This window comes from Salmo trutta, chromosome 20, assembly GCF_901001165.1.
Source record: "Salmo trutta chromosome 20, fSalTru1.1, whole genome shotgun sequence".
Classification (NCBI taxonomy): domain Eukaryota; kingdom Metazoa; phylum Chordata; class Actinopteri; order Salmoniformes; family Salmonidae; genus Salmo; species Salmo trutta.
Window position 1 is genome coordinate 44877368 of NC_042976.1, and position 25152 is coordinate 44902519.

The following is a 25152-nucleotide window of genomic DNA, read 5'->3' on the forward strand; positions in this document are numbered from 1 at the left end:
TTTCTATTTTCTCATTTGAAGGTGTCTAGTTGGATTGGAACTCATAATGATTGGTGCTTTGATTTGTTGGTTTTTGTACATAGGTATTTTGCCATAACCATTATGACAGGAGGCCTGTCGATCGATCTGGTGATTAGGCTATGGATGACCTTCCGGTCTCGCATATGTCCTTAGCGACAAAAAACACCCCACCCCACTCCACCCCTGTGGGGCTGAAATGTATTTATTTTCACCCTGACCTATATGGAGAGACCAGTTCCGTGTAACTATTCAATGTGAATAAGACAACAATATTTTATCATTTTTACTACTCAGAATTTTCTCTTAAAGATCTGTTTTCAGAACATGACTTAGGCCTTGGGCTTGACATAACTTCATTGCTGTGTTAATAACTATGACAACCATAAACTCAATTTGGCACCTCAGGAGAGCCAGTGCAGGGACACAACGGTGGCCTCTTGAGTCAAATGGGCCTGCAGAGACATGAAAGCTACCAGCAATAATGTGAATTACATTACATTAAATATGCTGGAGCTAGTGTTGTCATGATACCAGAATTTTGACTTCGATACCGGGTTTAGTACAGTGTATCACGATACTCTATACCGTCACGATAGTTGATACCAAAACAATACCAAAACGATACCACAGCAAAAAAAGACATATTAGCCAAAGTCACAGAATGATACTTGATCCAGATAGATAAACTCAGCTACTGCTCTGTTCAATCGTTGGGCATCTTTTTCATTTCAATATCATTACATTTGAAATATGATGTCAACATTTTTCAGAGACAGACATGTATGCATTAATTAATCAATTATACACTAAAACTATTAATTTGACTTTTTTTTTACCAATCTAACTATATAACAACATAATAGTAATAATTTATTTGAATGGTAAATCTCTATTGATAAACTGGGTAAATCAATATGTAGCCTAGGCCTATTCACAATACAGGTGAATGCATATTCAATAGGAGTGTGTGGATTCATTCATTGATTTCATGGGGCTAAAGATGACAAACTGTTTCCCTTCCATTTGGGACTTATTTTCTTGTACTGATTTGCATATAAGTAGCAATCTCCTATTTTTTAAAAGTTTGCGCTGTCCCTTTAACCCAGTAACGAGGTCATTCATGACAATGCACATGCCCACATTTTAGTTGTGTTTGATGAGGGAAGTGTTGGCAATTTACTGATTTTTGTTTTCAGAATCTTCAGTGACTTTTATTGGTAAAACAGTATAGTGACAAATGTAGCTACTTTTTAAGGCTGCCTTAGCGATTTTTGGTTGATTTAGCGACTTCCCTGTTTGTGTATGGCGGCCCGGCTGAGCTTAGCTGTGTTGCTCTGTTCTGCTGTCCACTAGGTCTCCCCTGCTCCGCCTCCACCGGCTGCTGCATGTGTGCAGGTCACTTCCTCTGCCTCTCTTCCCTCCCCTCCCCCATCACTCTCCGCTCTAGCTCTTGGTCCTATCCCCGCTGCAGCGAGTGAATTTATTAAATCGGTTCCTTTGTTGTTAAATGACACCACAGCAATCCAAGGCATACTTCCTCATTCTAGAAAAGTACATTTACAAAAAAAGTGATCTAGCTTATTGTATTTTTTTTCTGTGCTGTTTAGTTATTTAACCAGTTCCTTTTAGTTCTCCTTCAAACGTTGTATTTGAGAAAATGTAATTACATGAGAGACAGCATAATAAAACATTTGTAAATTAATTATATGATGTCACTATTACCTCATGATATTTCTAGCAGAAATGGAGCAACAAACAGCGACTTTCCTTGAAAAATAGTTGGCAACACTGGGTGAGGGAGGAGACATTACAGAAAAAAATGTAGTATCTTTCGATGTGACGGAGATACGATTAAGTAACTTAATGTTTTTGGTGATAATAGGCTTTGAAATCAGGATATTTTTCCTTAATGTTTTGCATATTATCAAAGTACTAGGGTAGTGAATTGGTGTTAGCTTCAGCTGTAATCTTAAGCTAGCAAGGAAAGATAGCCTACAAAGCTGGAAGCTACTGGTATCTTCATGCATTGAAAAGTATTCTAGCCTGCAAACAGTAATTAACAGTTTCAACATTTCTACATGCCATGTTGCATTATTCAAGTGTGTTAACTTTTATGCAGCATGAGCTAACATGTCAGACTCCCAGTGCTCTAGCAATGAGTAAGTGGAGCAGGCAAGAGGCACTGTGCGCCTGCGCAATAGGGGACATCAGCTGCAATGATAGACTGGATGTGAGACACATTTAATAGCTGTACCGAAAGTAACACATTCTAGTACTACAGATGTTTCAGTATACCATGCAAAGATATTTCTGTACCTTTATTAAGAGGCCCTGCCCAGCTCATAAGTTAATGTATTATAAAAAACATTTTTTTTTTTTACGTAAGCTAGTCAGTTATGAACAAATTCTTATTTACACTGATGGCCTACCAAAAGGCAAAAGGCCTCCTGCGGGGACAGGGGGTATGGTATGATGCGCATAAATAATAATCCTTAGAATAAAGCAAGGCAAGGCCTCATTGTATCGCAAAGGCTATGTGTGTCGTCCATTTATTTATATCGGCAAGCCTCTGTTTTGGTGTAGCTGAGTTAGTTATAGTGTGACATTCATTTGTTATAAGCAACCCACACCATTCCAAGTCGATTGAAGTAAACAGGGTTTTGGTAAGGAGATTTTGGTGGAAATTCCTCTGGAGCAGGAAGAAAGACTGTACACCCAGTAGCTCTCCTGGAATCTCCTGGAGGATGGTTGGTCACCCTGCAACATTACAATTACAACACAATTATTTATGGGATGAATTGGAACGCCGACTGCGAGCCAGGCCTAATCGCCCAACATCAGTGGCCGACCTCACTAATGCTCTTGTGGCTGAATGGAAGCAAGTCCCCGCAGCAATGTTCCAACATCTAGTGGAGAGCCTTCCCAGAAGAGTTGTTAGAGCAGCAAAGGGGGGACCAACTCCATATTAATGCCCATGATTTTGGAATGAGATGTTCGATGAGCAGGTGTCCACATACTTTTGGTCATGTAATGTATTTGACAATGTAAAAACAATGTTAATTCATAATGCAATTTGGTAGGCCTATAAAAAAGTAATTATTCTTAAAGTAGTAATGCAAACATTTTGTGGTGCTTTTTTGTTTATAGGCTATTACAACAATTAAAATATGAAATGTAGGTCCTTGAAAATTACAATTTAGTGCTTTAAAAAGTCCTTGAAAGTACTTGATTTTGACTTGCCAATGTCTGTATCAACCTTGTGTAGGCTACTTGCTCAGCCCGCAAATTAAAGATAAAATCATTCGCTTTCCCGTCAGATCTCAACCTGGGCCAGTCTCATTTTTTTTTCTCCAGTAGCTTTCAGTTGGTACTGGCCCGGTGTGCCAATTTACCTGAATGTTGAGCCACGCTGTGGCACGTGGGGGTGACTGAAACGGAAATGAAATGCGGTCGTTAAGTTTGAGGAGTGAATTTACTGGGCTGGAAGTATTGGCCTTTCAGTGGGTCTCTGGTAGTTGAGGGGTGGTGTTTGTGTGTGTGTGTGTGTGTAGGGGTGGTCTAATTGTGTGGCAGTGTGTAGCCCAGGGAGGGAGGAACATGTTTTCGAGGGGGTTGTCAGTGGGGAAGGGGGGCTAGTTGCAGTGGGGGTAGGCTGGGATCGACGGGACCCCGGCTAGCTAGCGTGACTGAGACATCCTGCGCTCCCCGGAGGGCACATCAGTGCTGCCCCATCACCCCCGTCACCAAATTTTGCAGAGCAGGAGGCCGCAGGTTGGAGCCATTATTCTTGCTGAATACATTTGGTTGTTGAGACTCTTACTGTTGCATCATTGTTTTTCAGCAAGATACAAGAGAAAGCCCTCCAGAGATTAGAACATTAGTATAGCGAGGACATGTATTTTTTTTTGCTAGCGGTTTCGTAACCTCTAACATCCACTGGAGATGGACCTTCAGCGAAAATGGGAAAAGGGCTAACGCACACGCCAGAGCCGGTTAGTGTCAGCTACTCGCTGTGACATCATGGTGCATGGGCACACACACACACACACACACAGGGTCACCGCCACCGAGAGCCCTCTGTCCCACTGCCACCCAGACCCCTCCAGTCCACAGCCAGGCCAAGGACTGTTGGGGCTGGCTAATATCAGCCTTTACAATTATTTCATTGAAATATTACGGACTAACGTGGTGTGGGTTTCTGTTTAATAGGCGTACATTTTCACCGAAGTGCTCATTGTGTGAAAGGTACTATAAATAGTAAATATTTTGGATTTAGATTGTTGTTATTAGAAATTGAAAGACAGTTTGTTTAGGTCAAATAAATCAAAACCGTTGTCTTCCAGCACTGGGATTTCACAGAAGGATGTGTTATGTTGCTAGATGGGCCACTGTAGTGCTGCACACTATATGAAACTTCTGTACTTTTCCTAAACTAGCTACAGTGCATTCGGAAAGTATTCAGACCCCTTGACCTTTTCCCCTTGACCTTTTTGTTACGTTACAGCCTTATTCTAAAATTGATGAGGGAAAAAACTATTGAATCAATCTACACACAATACCCTAAAATGACAAAGCAAAAGCAAAAGCAGGGTTTTTAGAAGTGTTTGCACATGTATTACACATTTTTAACTGAAATATAACGTTTACATAAGTATTAAGACCCTTTCCTCAGTACTTTGTTGAAGCAGCTTTAGCAGCGATTAAACTCGACTCTTCTTGGGTATGACACTACAAGCTTGGCACACCTGTATTTGGGGAGTTTCTCCCATTCTTCTCTGCAGACCCTCTCAAGCTCTGTCAGGTTGGATGGGGAGCGTCGCTGCACAGCTATTTTCAGGACTCTTCAGAGATGTTCGATCAGGTTCAAGTCCGGGCTCTGTCTGGGCCACTCAAGGACATTCAGAGACTTGTCCCGAAGTCTCTCCTGCGTTGTCTTGGCTGTGTGCTTAGGATCGTTGTCCTGCTGGAAGGTGAACCATTGCCCCAGTCTGAGGTCCTGAGCACTCTGGAGCAGGTTTTCATCAAGGATCTCTCTGTACTTTGCTCCGTTCATCTTTCCCTCGATTCTGACTAGTCTCCCAGTTCCTGCCTCTGAAAAACATCCCCACACCATGATGCTGCCACCACCATGCTTCACCGTAGGGATGGTGCCAGGTTTCCTCCAGACGTGAAGCTTGGAATTCAGGCCAAAGAGTTCAATCTTGGTTTCATCAGACCAGAAAATCGTATTTTTCAACACAACCGCTCAACACAGAATAGCCACGAGGGCGCACTCCCTCAGAAATCTTTGGTGGAAAACCCCCTTTCTGTTTTATTCAGCTATGTTCAATCGTACTCTTCATACTATGAAATAATATAAAATAATGCCACAGAATTCAAAGAAAATCTTGTCTGCTAAATTAACTAGTGAAGCCCACAGCCACATGGCATAGTCAGATCATGGCCTAACATAAGGACAAGGAGTATGCTATTCTATTCTTCTGAAATATACACTGCTCAAAAAAATAAAGGGAACACTTAAACAACACAATGTAACTCCAAGTCAATCACACTTCTGTGAAATCAAACTGTCCACTTAGGAAGCAACACTGATTGACAATAAATTTCACATGCTGTTGTGCAAATGGAATAGACAACAGGTGGAAATTATAGGCAATTAGCAAGACACCCCCAATAAAGGAGTGGTTCTGCAGGTGGGGACCACAGACCACTTCTCAGATCCTATGCTTCCTGGCAGATGTTTTGGTTACTTTTGAATGCTGGCGGTGCTTTCACTCTAGTGGTAGCATGAGACGGAGTCTACAACCCACACAAGTGGCTCAGGTAGTGCAGCTCATCCAGGATGGCACATCAATGCGAGCTGTGTCTGTCAGCGTAGTGTCCAGAGCATGGAGGCGCTACCAGGAGACAGGCCAGTACATCAGGAGACGTGGAGGAGGCCGTAGGAGGGCAACAACCCAGCGAGCAGGACCGCTACCTCCGCCTTTGTGCAAGGAGGAGCAGGAGAAGCACTGCCAGAGCCCTGCAAAATGACCTCCAGCAGGCCACAAATGTGCATGTGTCTGCTCAAACGGTCAGAAACAGACTCCATGAGGGTGGTATGAGGGCCCGACGTACACAGGTGGGGGTTGTGCTTACAGCCCAACACCGTGCAGGACGTTTGGCATTTGCCAGAGAACACCAAGATTGGCAAATTCGCCACTGGCGTCCTATGCTCTTCACAAATGAAAGCAGGTTCACACTGAGCACGTGACAGAGTCTGGAGACGCCGTGGAGAACGTTCTGCTGCCTGCAACATCCTCCAGCATGACCGGTTTGGCGGTGGGTCAGTCATGGTGTGGGGTGGCATTTCTTTTGGGGGCCGCACAGCCCTCCATGTGCTCGCCAGAGGTAGCCTGACTGCCATTAGGTACCGAGATGAGATCCTCAGACCCCTTGTGAGACCATATGCTGGTGCGGTTGGCCCTGGGTTCCTCCTAATACAAGACAATGCTAGACCTCATGTGGCTGGAGTGTGTCAGCAGTTCCTGCAAGAGGAAGGCATTGATGCTATGGACTGGCCCGCCCGTTCCCCAGACCTGAATCCAATTGAGCACATCTCGGACATCATGTCTCGCTCCATCCACCAACGCCATGTTGCACCACAGACTGTCCAGGAGTTGGCGGATGCTTTAGTCCAGGTCTGGGAGGAGATCCCTCAGGAGACCATCCGCCACCTCATCAGGAGCATGCCCAGGCGTTGTAGGGAGGTCATACAGGCACGTGGAGGCCACACACACTACTGAGCCTCATTTTGACTTGTTTTAAGGGCATTACATTAAAGTTGGATCAGCCTGTAGTGTAGTTTTCCACTTTAATTTTGAGTGTGACTCCAAATCCAGACCTCCATGGGTTGATAAATTGGATTTCCATTGATTATTTTTGTGTGATTTTGTTGTCAGCACATTCAACTATGTAAAGAAAAAAGTATTTAATAAGATTATTTCTTTCATTCAGATCTAGGATGTGTTGTTTAAGTGTTCCCTTTATTTTTTTGAGCAGTATATTTTCGCTTTGTCATTATGGTGAATTGTGTGTGTAGATTGCTGAGGATTTGTATTTATTTAATCAATTTTAGAATAAGGCTGTAACGTAACAAAATGTGGAAAAAGTCAAGGGGTCTGAATACTTTCCGAAGGCACGGTTTGTAGTCTTAAACATCTGGCACATAATAACAGCACAATTGCCAGAAAATAGCCAAACATTTTTTTTTTTTAAGTTCGTCCAAGTGTTTCTTGCTGAGAGATTTCGAGATCCTCTGTCCAGCTTTAATCCCTCAAACTCTCCTCTCAGATTTATCTATAGTTATGCACATGCACAAAAGGGATTTATACCACGGGTATGACAAGGTACTTTTTACTTTTCTTATTACGTTTAGAACCAGTTTATAATAGCAGTACGGCACCTCGGGATTTGTGGTATATGGTCAATATACCACAGCTAACTGCTGTATCCAGACATTCCGCATTGCTTTATGCTCAAGAACAGTCCATAGCTGTGGTATTTTGGCCGTATACCATACCCCCTTGTGCCTTATTGCTTAATCATAGCAGTCAAACGAGTTAAATCGACATTCAATGATGGAAAATGATATGGCGAGTTTAATAAGGGAGAATGATCTTTTCTCTTGTGACATAATTACGTCATGTCATAACTCGCAATAATTATTATTTTGAGGAAAAACAAATTAGGTACACCAGCCGTTCTCGGAAATGGATCGATCATACAGACAGTGAGTCACGTGGCCGTGGATTGCTATATAAAGCAGGCAGATAGGCATCCAGGCATTCAGTTACTGTGTAATGTTAGAATGGGTAAAATGAGTGACCTAAGTGACTTCGAGCATGGTATGATCGTCGGTGCCAAAAGCACCATATCCAGTATCTTAGAAACGGCCGCCCTCCTGGGCTTTTCAAGCATGGCAGTGTCTAAGGTTTACCAAGAATTGTGCGACAAACAAAAAACATCCAGTCAGCGGCAGTCCTGTGCTTGAAAACAGCTTGTTGACGAGAGGGGACAATGGCAAGAATCGTGCAATCTAACAGGTGGGCCACAAACAGACAAATCAAATCAAATGTATTTATAAAGCCATTTTTACATCAGCAAATGTCAAAGCGCTTATACAGAAACCCAGCTTAAAACTCCAAATGGCTAGCAATACAGATGTAGAAGCACAAATAACGGCGCAGTACAATAGTGGTGTGCGGAAGGGTATCTCGGAACGCGCAACTCGTTGATACATGTCACGGATGGGCTACTGCAGCAGACTAACCACACAGTTCCACTCCTATCAGCTCAAAACAAGAAGAAGCGGCTCCAGCGGGCGATTTTGTTTGCTCTGAGTCTCAGATATGGTTTTGCATAAGAATGGAAGATATTTTTCTGTCATTTAATATGGTGTTTTATTTTTGAAGTAATTTTAAGATAGAATGGAAGATATTCTATTTGTTATTTTAGTTCAACATATTGTTCAATGTTTAGTAAAAGAAAGCTCAGTGGTTATTCTGTGACTTTAGCTGATGCGCTTTCTTTTTTCGCTGTGGTTTTGGTATTGAGTATCATGATACTAAACCTGGTATCGGTATCGAAGTCAAAAATCTGGTATCGTAACAACACTACCACTTTGGGTTACTGAGTGAACAGAGGCTCTATGATTGCCTTTTAACTTTGTGTGACTCCCCTGGCTTGCTTTGCCCAAGGCAGACTGGGGCCCTTGTGGATGCCCCTTTTGCTTTTCACCCCTCCTTCCACATGAACAAGCCCCCTGAGAGACACACAAACACACAGGGCTAATATGCTTTGCATAAGTTTGTTGGCTCTGGGCCAACTCCGTGATGTCCACCATCACTGCTTAATGACGCAGGCTTGGCAGTCAGCAGTTAATGGCTGTGATACCCGGGTCACCACGACTCTGGGCCAGGAGGTTAGGCAATCAATACCAACCGCCATAGGGAAACATCTCAGACGGTATGGTAGGCAAGTCCTCCACCTTTCTCTCCCTCTCCCTTTCTCTCCCACCACTCTGGTCCCTCTTTTTATTCATGATGCCATATAGGCTATTACGTTCATACGGTCATGGCTATGACTTAGGCCTCTCTGTTCTGTCTTATATTCTTGGCCCTGTTGGTCAGTGGTGTAGGATAAAATCGTTTTTGCACTTTCCCCCTCTAATGGTTTAGGTTCAGGGTTTAGGGATGGTAAGATGATCCCAGATCTGTGCCAAAGGGCAACTTCCATCCCGGGGTCATATGACTCAGCGTTTACCTATCTGACCTTTCCATTTGCCCCTGGTGGTTTTGCACATGGTTTCCATGTGTTTGATGCCATTCCATTCGCGCCGTTCCAGCCATTATTATGAGCAGTCGTCCCCTCAGCAGCCTCCACTGATCAGGGTAAGGCTATAGTTGGCCGATACTTCTGTCGGCACAGCTTCCGCGCCACTTTCTGGCCAGTTATGAGCAGACGGAAAAAATATCCCGGGATGAACCACACACAGACAAACACACACGCCTTGTCTCAAGGACGTCGTCATCACGTGTACATTTCAACCTGTTAACACCGGGGTTGTTATGATATAGCGGTACATCTATCTGCGATGGAAGAGAAGCCAGGACCATTAATAATGCAGGGATCATAGAGAAGCTGTGAAAACATTCTATTCATGTTTCATAAGCTCTGTGCACTGATCCACAGCTCCATTGCATGTGTCTGGGCGTTCGGTTTCAAAGGGATCCATGCCTGCCCACACACGATGCTTCCACCATAGTGAAACCTCTGTGCAACCATTCTACTTAAGTTGGATTTGATTCTCCATCCATTTGTATGTTATTTTCAAATTAAATAATCAAAAACGACTCCTTGCTTTGATGTGAGATCAGACATCGGGAAATATCCTGAAAATGTTGAACATGGTGGATGTCTAAAAATAGAAAAATGTCATGTGAATGGCTCTTTCAAATTGTGAATCAGATCAGTTCTGTATTGATGTGAATACACTAGTAGAGCATTGCCTGTTTGATATGGATTGTTGATTAGTTGGCTACATTAGCGTACATTCTGGCCAGTGTTCTTGTTTTTTATCCAAGTTATCTAAGACTTGTGTTTAGTCTTCCTCTCTCCTTCACAAACCAATACGCTTCTACCGCGTCTGCTCTTCTCACTGTCCCGGGCCGTGCTGGCCACTGCAGGCACTGTGGACTGCACTGAGCATCTGGCCATGTCCTCCACTCTGAGACTGTCCAATGGCTGATTCCCTGGGAGCCATTGTTCAGTAGGAGGCAACAGCAGGGCCATCTGCCTTACTATATATAGTCCACCAGCTTCATCACTTCCACGCACTCTTCCTGATTACGGTCTGCCTAGTGCCCACATTCTATACAGCATAGTCCATTTTATTATCCCTCCCCTATACAGTCTGCCCAATGTACCATACTGGTACTACACATCTCCCACATTCTTAGCCTAGACAATCAGTGCCCCATATCAATGTTCCCTCTTTTAGTACTGCACTGTTTATCTCACTCAGTAGTAGGGCTGGGCTGTATACCTCATTTTATGATATACTGGTATTGATGCAGGGACCGGTTTGGGTTTTTACTTTACCTTCTATACCGGTATTTGAATGTTTGGTTTGTTAAATGTGATACGCCATGTGTAATAGCAACTTTTATAGTTTACTTCGACTTGAGTCATCTCTCTCCGCTCTTTCTCTCCGTGCCACTTTCCACACAGACCTCGCCACGCTCCCTGTCACTCAAGGAGCGCATTTGATGTTCCTCAACCAGGAGACACTTGCGTTCAGTCTGTGTGGTCAATGCAGCACATGCAACAATGTTGATGACAACAATACTGTTTTCACTTTGCTTCTTAATATAAATCCACTAGCGTTCTATAATGACACTATTAGTTTGTTTCTTACATCAGCAAACAGCTAGTTTGTCTTTTCGAAATGCTAATTGTTAGCCACTAATGCTAATAGCTAGCTAGCTAATTAATGTACTGAGGAAGAGCAAACGTAGCTAGCTAATACAGCCTTTTCCTAAATCAGCATGTTGTTTGTGCAACAGTATCTTCTAAATCAAAGAGGAATATGCAAAGCAAGAATATGTTAGCTACATGAAGTAGCTAAGAGAAAACATGCAATGTAGCCAAAGGAAACGCGTATCAAAACTTTAGTTCCTACCCTATCACAATAACTCCTCCCTGGCATTTAATTCATTGTCATCTCAAACAACACTGTATTCAAAGTGCCCACTATTATATTCTAACTATAGAATTAGAATAGTCATTATATTTCCATGATTCCAACAGTTTTGCTCTAATTCGCAAGTCAAATTGCAATTGCAACATTTGGTTAAAAAGAAGTCCTACAGTTGCTTGCGAAAGTATTCACCCCCCTTGGCACTTTTCCTATTTTGTGGCCTTACAACCTGGAATTAAAATACATTTTTTAGGGGTTTGTATCATTTGATTTACACAACATGCCTACCACTTTGAAGATGCACATTTTTTTTATTGTGAAACAAACAAAAAACAAGACAAGAAAACAGAACTTGAGCTTGCATAACTATTCACCCCCCCAAAGTCAATCCATTGTAGAGCCACCTTTGCAGCAATTACAGCTGCAAGTCTCTTGGGGTATGTCTCTATAAGCTTGGCACATCTAGCCACTGGATTTTTGCCCATTCTTCAAGGCAAAACTGCTCCAGCTCATCCAAGTTGGATGGGTTCCACTGGTGTACAGCAATATTTAAGTCATACCCCAGATTCTCAATTGGATTGAGGTCTGGGCTTTGACTAGGCCATTCCAAGACATTTAAATGTTTCCCCTTAAACCACTTGAGTGTTGCTTTAGCAGTATGCTTAGGGTCATTGTCCTGCTGGAAGGTGAACCTCTGTCCCAGTCTCAAATCTCTGGAAGACTGAAACCGGTTTCCTTCAAGAATTTCCCTGTATTTAGCGCCATCCGTCATTCCTTAAATTCTGACCAGTTTCCCAGTCCCTGCCGATGGAAAAACATCCCAACAGCATGATGCTGCCACCACCATGCTTCACTTTGGGGATGTTGTTCTTGGGGTGATGAGAGGGGTTGGGTTTGCGCCAGACATAGCTTTTTCCTTGATAGCCAAAAAGCTCCATTTTAGTCTCATCTGACCAGGGTACCTTCTTCCATATGTATGGGGAGTCTCCCACATGCCTTTTGGCGGACACCAAACGTGTTTGCTTATTTTTTTCTTTAAGCAATGGTTTTTTTCTGGACACGTTTCCGTAAAGCCTAGCTCTGTGGAGTGTACAGCTTAAAGTGGTCCTATGGAACAGGTGTATATATACTGAGATCATGTGACGGATCGTGTGACACTTAAATAAAGTCCACTTGTGTGTAATCTAACTAATTATGTGACTTCTGAACGTAATTGTTTGCACCAGATCTTATTTAGGGGCTTCATAGCAAAGCGGGTAAATACATATGCACGCACCACTTTTATGTTTTAATTTTTTTGAATTACGTAATTTTTTTATTTCACTTCACCAATTTGGACTATTTTGTGTATGTCCATTACATGAAATCCAAATAAAAATCCATTTAAATTACAGGTTGTAATGCAACAAAATAGGAAAAATGCCAAGGGGGGTGAATACTTTTGCAAGGCACTGTACATTATTTGCCCATATCGTGCAGCCCTACGTGACAGTGTGAAAATTATCTAAATTGAGCAGTGGTGTAAAGTACTTAAGTAAAAAAATACTTTCAAGTACTACTTAAGTAGTTTTTTTTTTACAACTTTTACTTCACTCCATTCCTAAAGAAAATACTATACTTTTTACTCCATACATTTTCCCTGACACCTAAAAGTACTTGTTACATTTCGAATGCATAGCAGGACAGGAAAATGGTCCAATTCACGCACTTATCAAGAGAACATCCCTGGCCTTCTACTACCTCTGATCTGGAGGACTCACTAAACACAAATGCTTTGTTTGTAAATTATGTCTGAGTGTTGGAGTGTGCCCCTAGCTATCTGTAAATAAAATTTCAAAAACAAGAAAATGGTGCTATCTGGTTTGCTTAATATAAGGAATTTGAAATTATTTATACTTTTACTTTTGATACTTAAGTACATTTTATCAATTACATTTACTTTTGATACTTAAGTATATTTCAAACCAAATACTTTTAGACTTTTACTCAAGTAGTATTTTAATTTTCTATTAAGGTATCTTTACTTTTACTCAAGTATGACAATTAGATACTTTTTCCACCACTGCAATTGAGTGCAGGAAATGCAGAAATGATAAAAGTGCTGAAATTTGTTTTGGTTGAAGTTGAATTGAACAGTATAAGACAATCAGAATGGAGAAAGACTCATTGAAATCCCTTAGAATCTATGTGTAGTCCATCTCTAACCTGCCTGGCATCTGCCTACATTCAATACAGCCCAGTCTGTCCTCCCCAACCTATCACTCAGTGGATTATACTGAGCAGTCAATCTGTCCACCACCCCCCATTCAGTATGGAATTCAGATCACATCCTATATCTGAGCATTAACTGCCGCATAACAACACATGCATTACTCTCCATCGTCCACATCTCTCCACACTATCTGTCCATTATCATATACATTGGTCAACCTCCTGTCTGTACAGTACTGTACGCTACCAGATGCCTAGCCATATATGGAGCAGTGCTGTCCAACCTATAGCCTGTCCACTGTCATCCTCACTCGGTGTGTAATACAGTTCATATCCATCAATCTAATCTCTCCAACACATAACCACGCATAGAGCAGTTATCTCTATGGTCAGTAATCTGCCGCTCGTCTGTCTATCCTCGCACTCAGTATGTCATTTAGTTATTATCCCAATCTGTACACAAACAGGCTAAGCCACAATCACATTCTGGTCTTCTCCCCTCTGCTATCTGCCTGACTGTCTTCTGTCCACTCTAAACAGTGCCACTAACTACTTGACTCTGACTGTTACCATTTCTACCCTATATAATTGTCTATCTGCCCCATATACAATACATCTCCCATGTCCTCTACATACTATCTGCCAGATGTCTGCCCACATTTAATACAGCACAGTCACTCCACATCTCGATCTTTCCACTCAGCATATGTCCTCATTATACACATCATTTCTACAAAATTGTCCAATGAGCGGATGCCAATGTCTATCCACTCGAATCCATCTGGGCTTCATCTCTGACTGTCACTTTATGCGTAGAGTTTAGGGTCAGTCCTTTTTAGATGGTCCCCAGAGCAAGGATTGTACCGGACTCATTTTCGAAATTTCCACTTTATAACTTCACTAGGCTTCTTTTCATTTAAAAGAATGACTTTGAATAGGCTAGAACTGCCCACGTTTACTTTTCCTCTGCCAACAAAACCCATAATAGAATAGTTTACCTATTTACCTAGTAAGCTTATCATTTTGCGTTCTGTGCGACATAAATATTCCTCTCGAGGCGCATTCAAGTTGTGAGCGCCATAGGGAGAGAAATGGGCATTCTGACAAGCAGTCAATGCACAACTATTTTTTTTGTTTGTTTTGGGGATCAGCTTTAAAATTGCAGATTGTGGATTCTATCAATGTAATTGTCTGCATCATTTACAATCCTCCATATATAATTTAAAATATTTTTTTCCTTCTTTATTATTTCACCCTAATCCTACCACCCCTCCCCTAATTGGAGTAAAATAACATCCGCGAGCACCATCGCGCGCATGTTGATTTTGTCCCCCCACACCAGATCAGGGCACGCAGGTTGAAATATCAAAACGAACTCTGAACTAACTATATTCATTTGGGGACACTTCGATAAGCAAACATTTATGGCAATTTAGCTAGCTAGCTTGCTGTTGCTAGCTAATTTGTCCTGGGATATAAACATTGGGTTGTTATTTTACCTGATATGCACAAGGTCCTCTACTCCGACAATTAATCCACAGACAAAAGGGTAAACCGAGCTTGTTTCTGGTAATCTATTCTCCTTCAGGCTTCTTCTTTGGACTTTATATTGCATATGAAGTCATTTTAATTGAAAATTCATGTCTTTCTGCTCAATACAACTAATGTAACTCGTTAAAGTATTAAAGAATTTAGCTGTGTATTTCGGATGGAATCAAGGCATTAGAATGTACCCGAGGCCACCAAAATAAAGCTTGTTCTGTCACCCTGGCTGGCTGCTTTTTCTATTTGTCTGGCTGATCCATGTACTTAGGGAAAACACTGGGCTACACTGTCCTTCTGTGAGCCTCACCGATGTCTATTTGCTATGTGTTTGGCACTGTGATTAAGGAGGATGTTTTGCAGCATTTTCCTTGTAGGCCTAATTCTGTTGCTGTCTAAACCTGTGGTCTCGTCATTTTTAACGCAGTTCTTGCATCAGTCATGGCGCACTCATTTCTTAACCGCAGCAGGATAGGAGAGAGGGGATGAGGATCGAGAGGGAAAGCCAGAGTAGGGAAAGAAGAGAGCGAAGAAAGAGAGAATGAGATGGAGGGCGAGAGAGTGAGCCCTTCTGTTGAGTTTCCAAAAAGCCATGACAGCCTCCTTCAAGCGTAGCCTAGCCCAGGAGTGGGCTGGATCTCTCTCCCCACACCGCTCGCGTCTGCACACCCGTGGCTGCCTGCGCGCACAGCCGGGTGTCATGACTCACTGTGTCACACATGAAAAGGCGGCACTCTTCCTCCTCCTCTACACACTGCATGTCTCTGTGTAACGCCCTTGGTGATATGGCTATATATAGAGGGTAGAGAAGAAGCTAGACAAAGAAGAAAACAGTATTTTCGGTGCTGTATGGCTGACTCTGTTGAGTGCCCCCTGTGTAAGGGTTAAGAAGAGGGGCGAATGGACACGGCGGTTTGGTTATGCAGGCGGGAGTTTCAATGTTGCCATGGGGATTACTCACTAGGGCTGTGGCGGTCATGTAATTTTGGATGATGGTAATTGGCCAGCCCCAAATGACCCCGATTCACGTAACAACCGCACAAATTAGCAAAATAAATATATTTTTTAGACGCATATTTTCAGCTTTCCTCAGCTCCCGACTGCATGTACTGTCATAGAGATAGAATGAATAGAATGGGCTTCCCTATTCCAGTCAATGATGGCATAATGGATGGGCTGGCGGCCATTGCGCTTGTACCCATAGGAGCAAAGCAGGAGGTGTAACCGGCAATATGTGCTGTGATTTGTCGATTCAACTCAACTGACATTACAAAAAATACATTACATCGCACGGGCTACATCAGTGAACACACAATTTGAAGGAACGTCATACATTACAATGGAAACGATTTGCATCACATTACCAGGCAGCCGCGGCGAGTGTACCCATGAGTTTAGCAGTCAAATTGCCAACCGCATGAATATCTGGCCGCACTGTCTTCAGTCAAGCTGTTCGTGCCCTAAAAAATGATGATAGTTATTTTATTTTCATGACAGTCTTCATCCATAACCATCGTTTACACGGTTAAATGGTAATTGATCCAGCCCTATCGCTCAAATCCTTTCCTTAAAAGTAGAAAGACTGCTGTGTCTGCAATGGTTGGAATTCCACCAGATGGCCACCTTGTCAGGAAGGCTGGCACCTTTTAGCCGTGCTTTCATAACGATGAGCAATCCCAGGGTCAGGTGTGTCGGGAATTCGCTCCAGAAAGGCAACAGTACTGCACTGACTGGAGAAAAGAAAGAAAACCAAAAGATTATCAGCGTTCGCTTGAAAACGAGTGTGGCAGGTGCATGCTGGTCTGGAGTGCACGTGTCAGCACTTCGTTCGCTCAGAGGGAACATTTTTAATTTGATCCGTGTTTTTAAACAGGTCGGATTCATTCCACCCTGGAACTTTCTGGTTTAGTGTTTGCTATGCTCACCTTTTGGATGTTTGCGGGGAAGCCATGGCGTTACTGTGAAACATTGTTAAATGCTGTGTTTTTCAGAAACATTTCATCAAAACGCAGAGAAGGCCTGTGCCTGATTCGGGCATTCCAGGACAAACGCGTATCACTGGCATGATAGACGGACTATGTATCTCAATAAAATCTCATTGAATTTCCATGCCGGCCATGTGTAGATATGACCTTTGATTATTTAATTGTTCAATTGCTGATAGGGCAAAGGGTTCTGGTCATACCTCGTAGTAACTACCAAATCTGGGTTCGGTAGTTGAAACGTTTTTTTTGTTTCATTCCAAAACCCATGTCGGCTGACATCCGTTTGCAATTCCTGAGGTGAAATGCAGAAGGACTGTACTCCCTTTGCTTTTGAATGGACAATTACAAACATATGACTTTATAAGTGGTTGGAATGCAGGCATTTTATCATAACCAACTATGCCATCAGATAATGTCATTTTCTCCTAATGTTTGGTGAGGGTGGCTGTTTTTCCAGTTTATTCCATTTATAGTCATAAAGGGGCTCATAGATTTGTGGGTGGAATTATTATAATACAACATTTTTCCATTGTGAAATGTTATACAAGAGGTTTCATTTCTTTTATATACACCATAAGAATGCTTTATAGCTTTTCCTTATCTAAAATCATCAGTAGCCTACATAATGTCAATTCCCATTTTCTCAGTTGTTCTTACTGGTGAAGGTCACTTGTGCATATTTGATGGATGAAGTTTAGGTAAATACATTTTACGACTAAGACAAAACAGCAGTCTCTTATTGTAATAGTCAATCCTGCTGCTTCTCAGTGTTCTTGTTTCAGTTTATTCGTCTCTCCCGCTCTCTGCTATCATCAAGGTCATGTCACAATGAGGAGATACTGTTTCTGAATGGCCTGTTATAATGTAATGGGGAGAATAAAACTTGTCAGAAGAATGAGAAACGCAGTGTGGACGAGCAGCCGCTTCCTGTTTTGCTACCGATTGCTCTTGTCCGCCTGGCTGAAAATGTTGAATCTATTTATACCTCTGAGATGACTTCAGTGTTTTCGGGGGTTTGTCAGCGTGTTTTACCCCTTCCTTCCCTCTCTTTCCATAGGTCTCCCGTGTACACTCTGGTTTGTGTGTGTGCTGCAGAAAGAGGCTTTGTTTTCTAGGTTACATCAATCTCCAAGCCCAGTTTGGGTCACAAATGCTGTTGTTGCTTCCTTAGCTTGTGCTGCACCGCCCTCCAATTCTCTTCTTCAGCTGTAAAGGGCACCAAGACTCTCAAAGGCATAAACCTCTGGTTATTATTTGGTTGGCTGTCATGGTGTCATAGAATTCTTCGGGTGAGGCTGCCTGCATTATTTAACGACTATTGTAAAGTAAAATGTTAAATGTGATGTGATATGGCTTCAAACACCTTTGTTGTTTGCCCTTGTTGGCAGTGATCATAGGCAATCAGAGGAAAGGGAAATTATTCTAAATGGCATTGAGCCCCTAAAATAACCTTTTACTTTGGCACATTTACTGTATCTGTTATCAAATGACACACAATGTTGGATAGTACGCTACCTTTGTCCAGAACAATAAAAACATTCGTCTTTGGTCAAAAGAACTGCACCATATGAAGGTTTTACTCTAGACATGGACCGTGCTGACCTAATCAACCCAAAAGCCTTTGGTGTCACCTTCATCTCCTTCCCCCTGTCTCTCATACATCCTCACACCCTCTTCCTCTAACTTACAGCTTTCGCTCATGGCGCCACTTCCATGGAGACCAGACCAGTGCCCCCCTCACCCCTCTCCATGTCCACCACCAGGGCCTCTGAACTTGACTCTCTAGACAACGGTTTCTTTGTCACAGACCTAGTGGCAATGAAAGCTGTGCCTAAGTTAAGACTGCGGTACTGGAGGCATACATTCGTTTTTAGCACCTTTCACTGATCTCTCACTTTGTAATGTGCGATCCGCAGTGCTGGCCATTCTATTAGGGCCTTTTTAATTAAGGAGCTGAGTTTCCCAGTCAAGGCAATAATGTGTATGTGGGACGCAGTTCACTCCATTTTTTTTCTCCCTGGGGAAGTACGGTGTCTGCATTTGTTTTACCCAGCGATGTTTGTTGAATACAGTACAATACCACTATATTAAATCCCCGCGAGGACAATTTAGAAGGCGTCGTCACAAGAACACAATTACATGTCCTTCATGTAGGCTACTATTCACACAACATAATGTAGTTCTACATTACAGTACAATATACTAAGTGCAATACGGTTGGTAATACAATTTTAACATTATGCAGTTTTATCACAATTAAATGAAACCCTATCTGAATTACAGCAAAGGGGTGAAAGGAAAACCTGCCAGTGGACATCACCAGATACAAACTCTGCTTCCATCAGGTTCCTCCTCGTCAGTTACAGATGTCGACGAGGGCAGTTGAACAGAGATGTATTAGCCACTCTTTCACTTCTAATCTCTCTGTCAAGGCAATGGACAACGTACCGTGCGAATGTTTTTAGGCCTTTTGTATTGGAATACAAACCACATCAGACAAAAGGCACTTAACGAGATGATTATCTTTTAATGGGGTGAGGTGACACTGCTCTCCCCCATCAGACAGAACTTGATGGCCCAGATAGATGTTGTCACAATCGAACAGAAAGGGCATTGGGGAGTGGTAGTGAAGACAGCGAGGCTAGGCTTCTGTAGTGACCTTCACATACACACACACACAGACCACAAGCCTCAATGTAAAGGGTATGCCGAGGAAGGCCGTGATTGCCTTTAAATGGCAGGATAACCCGCATGCTTTGCCTGGGGTTTGACTGACTGGGCGCCGCAGTTTCGTTAACAGTTAGCTGTTTGTTTGGGATTAGCGAGCCAAACGGCTCTTCTTAGGATTCACTGTCGCAGCGCAGCGAGAGCTACGCTCGTTGCTAGGCTAACGATGCAGCTTCAGACCCACACTGTGTTTCTTTATACATAATCTGCCTCCCTAGGCTTAATTTCAACAAAATACACACAACGAAGAGACTGAAATATGTGAACATATCCACCACAATGGACTTGGGGTCGTTCATTTTGATGACGATTTGACTTGTAGTCAATCTTTCATCCGTGGGTTCATTGTTAGGATGCGGACTTCCCGTCAAAGCATGTCCCGCTTAGACTAGCTCTTTTATTTATTGGAAGCTACATGTTGTCCTCCTGAAGGAGGTGTTTTTAGCCTGTTTGATGTCACTGGCATGCCATCAGGCTGCTCATGAAGTAGACTGTGGTCGTTTGCAGTAGCATCAGTAGGGATATCTGAATACATACTGGGGCTCTCTCGTGGTCAGGACTATTAATGTTTATCTTGATGCATATGAGTCTGAAAGAAACAGTCATTTTATGGACTCAGTGAGTTTGTTTACAATAACTGTGTTGGGAAGTATGTGCTTACATGTGAGATTGAGTGTGTTGGTGTATTTTTGCTCTCCTTTGCGCTCTACAAAGTGTGTGTATGTCCTTCTGTGTGTTTGCCTGTGTGTCTGTCTGTTCGCGCACACACTCCAGGTTCCACCGCAGAGACTCGAGCTGTCTGTTTTAGCCGCTGCTGCACTCGACGCAGATGTTATCTGAGTGACCTCTGCAGACAGTAGGGGGCCGACTTTAATTATCTGAACAACATCTGGACGCAGGGTAGGGAGAGGGACACGTCCTGGAGGTCAGTGCTAGTAATTGAAACGTAAACAAGACACGGCGAGCAGAGGGAGGGGGGGGACTACGCGCCTCTGTTGTTTATCTGCTTTCACACTTTTTCTTGCGGTCCGTTTTTTATTTCTCTCTCTCTCTCTGCCATTTTTCAAATTCCACCCATCTGTTTTTTTTCTCCCGTTCCATTTACATTCTTTCTCTCCCGTTCCATTTCACATTGTAGTCATTTAGCAGAGCGACTTACAGTTAGTCCATTCATTCCATGACCTTGCTTATGAAATTCTTTCTCCTTTAAAGTCGTCTGGCTGATGCACAATGGCTGAGCGCGCACACTTGTAAACTCAGACCTCGCCCCGATGGCTGAGTGTGTGTCTCATCTGATGGCTGTGTGTGTGTGGCTGTGTGTATGTCGTCCCGCTCCCTGTCCTCGGAAAAGGCCAAGAGCCACAATGACATTAAATTGGCACCGAGTGGAGAGAGAGATTTGACGTACTGCTCTCACTGTGACTCTGGATGAATGTTTCTCTACTTGACATATTCAATCTGTTTTCTTTGATCATATTTTGGAATTTTTTTGGCCTACCTATTGTTCCTGCTGTAAGGAGGATTCATTGAATTTATCTACAGATAATGGTCAAAAAGCCTATCGGTAGGCAAATTAGGAAGCCAAATGAACGGCTCTCTTACCAATACGATTCGGTAGGCTACTGACGAGTCACTCACTTTAAAGTCACTGTCTCGCAAGTCCTGATGGACTTCATATCAAAAATACAAAAGAGATCTTTAGTTTACTTGTCCCGATGCGGTACCATGGACATATAACTACGCTGTATGATTTATGAATGGAAAGGATACAAGAGATCGACTTTGTTCAGCCAGTTCAACACTTTTTATAAACCCATCAAGCTTATCGTCAATCAAAGTGGAGTAAATAGCCTATGCTCCACTACTCCGTGGCTGCATATGAAACACGCCAGGGGCCAATGTAAAAGGTTTTTCCTACTGGCCCGGACATGGTGTAGTTCTTAAACGCATTGGGGTCATTCAAGCTACAGGTAGCCTAATGGTTAGTGTTGGGCCAGTAACTGAAAGGTTGCTAGATCGAATCCTTGAGCTGACAAGGTAAAAATCTGTTGTTCTGCCCCTGAACAAGGCAGTTAACCCACCGTTCCTAGGCTGTCATTGTAAATAATATTTTTTTCTTAACTGACTTGCCTAGTTAAAAAAAAAAAAAAAAATATTCAGGGCCTTAGGTTGGCATGCTTTCTCTCTGTATTTAGTTATCAATAGGCTACATTTGGTTATGATGATATGTATTAAAATGCTGTGTAATATAATTTATTCTTTAGAATTGCATTGTATTAATTGCATTCATTTTTGTTTCTAAAGTATGTAATTTTGAGAAGATTTAAAAATAAGACGCTGCCCCTTTAAGACAAACGTTTCAAAAAAGATATCAATATGGCTACGCTAGGCAAGCAATGCTAGGTGTCTTTTTGTAGCTTTCTTTTTGCAGACTATCAACAGTAGCCAGCATATTGGTAGTATGTTCACTATTGAAGGTTTACTTTTGTAAATCATTTTCCCTAAAATAAAAAAGCTCAGCGAGTACATTGATGGGTGCTTCGTTTTGCTCTATGTAGTTTGCGTGTGCTGTGTGAAAACCAATAGTACTTTTGTCAAAAATGTGTCATTCGCCGTGCGCTTTCAATAAAACACAATTCACGGATTTCTGAATCATGAATTCACTGACAACGGAGCAGAGCGAGGCTTGCGTCTAGCAACGTCACTAGTCACGTGACCCGTTTTTGCAGCTGTTTCAGTACAGCACTACAGAGAGAGAGAGAAAGAAAGGGGGAGAGGGCAAACTCCATTGAACTAGTTTCAATGTATGGAATCACTTGGGAGTTTCTGGATTTTGGGTAAACTTCTCCTTTAAGTGGAAAAAGAAGCTGGTTGAAAATGACTCTAATCGGCGGTATAGCTGAAAGCTAGTGGAAAACACTGTAATCTGTATTTGATGACCAGCATTTTACAGTAAATGTAAATGCAAAATGGGTCCTTCGAGGAATGTCCTTTACCTCAGGCTTGAAGTGCTTTCTCCACGTGTCCTCCACTTGGCTTAGTTTGAGGTCAAGGGAAGGTCAACACAACAAGGGGAAGAACACCAATGCATCAACAAACACTCAATTTTGGGGGGGATTTCCCATTGATCCAAGGACCCTCTTTTGTTTAAAACCTTATTTTGTTTAGTGATGAGCTTGGAGAGCATCCATTTACTGTGAAACTGACTGAGTGATACTGCGCTCTCGCCATTGGCCCGTAGGTTTAGACACTGTCAATTATATGGGAACATGGGCCAGCTGATGGTGATTTAATTGGACAGGGGCATGTGTGAGCACGCTGGAAACACAAAGGCACTTTGTTTAAGGAGAAGAGAAGTGTCCTCTGGAGGACTTGGCGGAACAGAAAGCGAAACTATCAACGGCTCTGTAGCTTCTTAATTGCTGCACGAGGGGATAAACCCAAAGATTAATGTGGATACTGTACCCTTTTTCTACACGTCATATTGATTGAGCTAGGATTGTTGTGATTGATGCGGGACTGTACAGATATCCAAATCACATCCACAGAAGTTGACCCGTTAAAACGTTAACTTTTCAGGTTTAGCCCTATACACCTTGTTTTAATCTCGTACCAAACAAACGTTTTGAGATGATGGAGGAGGGAGAGCATGGGATGTTTGATTTTCTTTGCGGAGACCAGGGAGAAGGCAGCACAAAAGGCCTCGCGAGGTAAAAATATGAACCTCTTTGATCTTGGTGACAGATGCGCAGTGCTGATGCTCTGCTAAAGCCGAGCGCCTGCTCTCTCCTTTTCTCCCACTCGCCATCCCTCCTCCTCACCATGGAACTCTCCTCTCACACTTGCTAGCCCACCCACGCTACCACAGCTCTCCAGACCTACGCAAGTTTGTTTATGATTAACTGGCTAGAGTCTTTTCATATATCCTTTCGTGTCCTTCGAGAGGATGCCAAAAGCAAATATGCAACACGTCAGTCAACAATTAGTGAAGTGTTGTATAGAACGGCGAGGGGAAAGAGGATTCTCTCTCTCATGGGCGTGGACTAGGTCAATCCTGGACTGGATCAGCCAACCAGCAGGTGAGAAGGTCCATTGCTTTGATAAATCATTCTCTTTTTCCACACAGGTAGACTGCATCTCTTTTCTCTGGGTGAACAGCAGCGTACTTGCTGCCTCTACTCTGCAGCAGTGTCGAGAGGCAAGGCTTCTTACCGTGGCACTAGCTACGCAGTAATAATTCAGTGCTCGCTGTGGTGGGCAAATAAAGGGATGGTGTGTTAGTTCCAAGCTGTGAACCGGAGACAAACATGCGGCAAAAGTGCTCATAGTTAAACAAGTTCTCCCTGGTGTCATATGAACGCCTAGTGTGTTTGTCTGTCTGTATTTGCGTGTGTACACACGAGAACTGTTTGGGTAGTCTGCTGCTGACTATGTACATCAGCCTTGACAACTGCTACTCTGAGAGACTGGAAGCGGGCGTACCACAGGCACAGCTGGCACCACAGAATCCCACGAACCCTAACATGCCCGCAGAGGAGGGCAAACAGACAGTTACCAACTGAAGGGTCACACTTCACAACCAAAGCCATCCTGAGTCACTTCTAGAGTTTTCCACACTATTGCAAACTGGATGTGATGGATATTTTAGCATTGACAGGTAGACTAGAATTACAGTATTTGCTCAAGTGTTACTCCAAAAAGACTCCCAATCTCATCTCCCCCACACAAAATCTCCAATTAACCTCTGACTGAGGGAACGTAGTAATCACTGAGAGGATTCTCTGCCGTTCCATTCCCTCTATGATCAAATTGGCATGAGCGCAGAAGCTGTGTTACCGGGCTATGGTTGGTAGCTCCGGCGGAGTGATTTAGCTGGTGTAATCCCTGACTCCTCTTGTTTCCTCTGGTTTAAGAGAATGGAGTCCAAGCCGATCCTCTCCTTTTGTCCCGGGCTGTGAATCGCTCAGGCTGTTTGGGCCATTAGCCAGGCTCAAACTGAGATCCTGATGCCCGACGCGGGGCTCACTTCAGTGTACACTGCTTACAGATCTTATCTCTATTTATCTTCTACTTACATTGCCCCTACTTAAGGTCCCGGCTAAAACCCAGTTAAACTTTGGTGGTTTATTAAAAAAAAAAATACTTTGGGAGTATATTACATATGCACCGATTTTTAAATCCAGCTGTGTGCATGTATTTAAAATGTCTGGATGTCGGAGGGTTAAAAAGGGAACTCTAGAGGTTACTTTACCAGCGAACTGTGAATCCAACCAGCAACACCTGCTGTTCACGAGGAAGCACTCTCCCTGTCGGAAACCAGCAGCAGGCATCTTTATGTGCCACACACAGCCAAGCTCACCACGCTGGGCCTCACCACGCTGGGCCTCAGGACACTCCACAGATCTGCTTACTCACAGATCAATGGCA

At 42.9% G+C, this 25152-nt stretch overlaps 1 protein-coding gene across 4 annotated transcripts in view; it reads left to right on the forward strand.

Moving 5' to 3' along the window:
- Positions 1-25152, forward strand: part of adarb1b (adenosine deaminase RNA specific B1b) — a 181238-nt gene that overhangs the window by 20070 nt on the left and 136016 nt on the right. Inside the window, exon 1 of one of the 4 annotated variants that reach the window (XM_029703508.1) lies at positions 23524-23804. The exons of the other annotated variants lie outside the window; for them this stretch is intronic. The gene's annotated coding sequence lies outside the window, so the exon portion shown is untranslated. Of the gene's footprint in view, positions 1-23523; positions 23805-25152 lie in introns of those variants that run through there. 4 annotated transcript variants of the gene reach the window in all.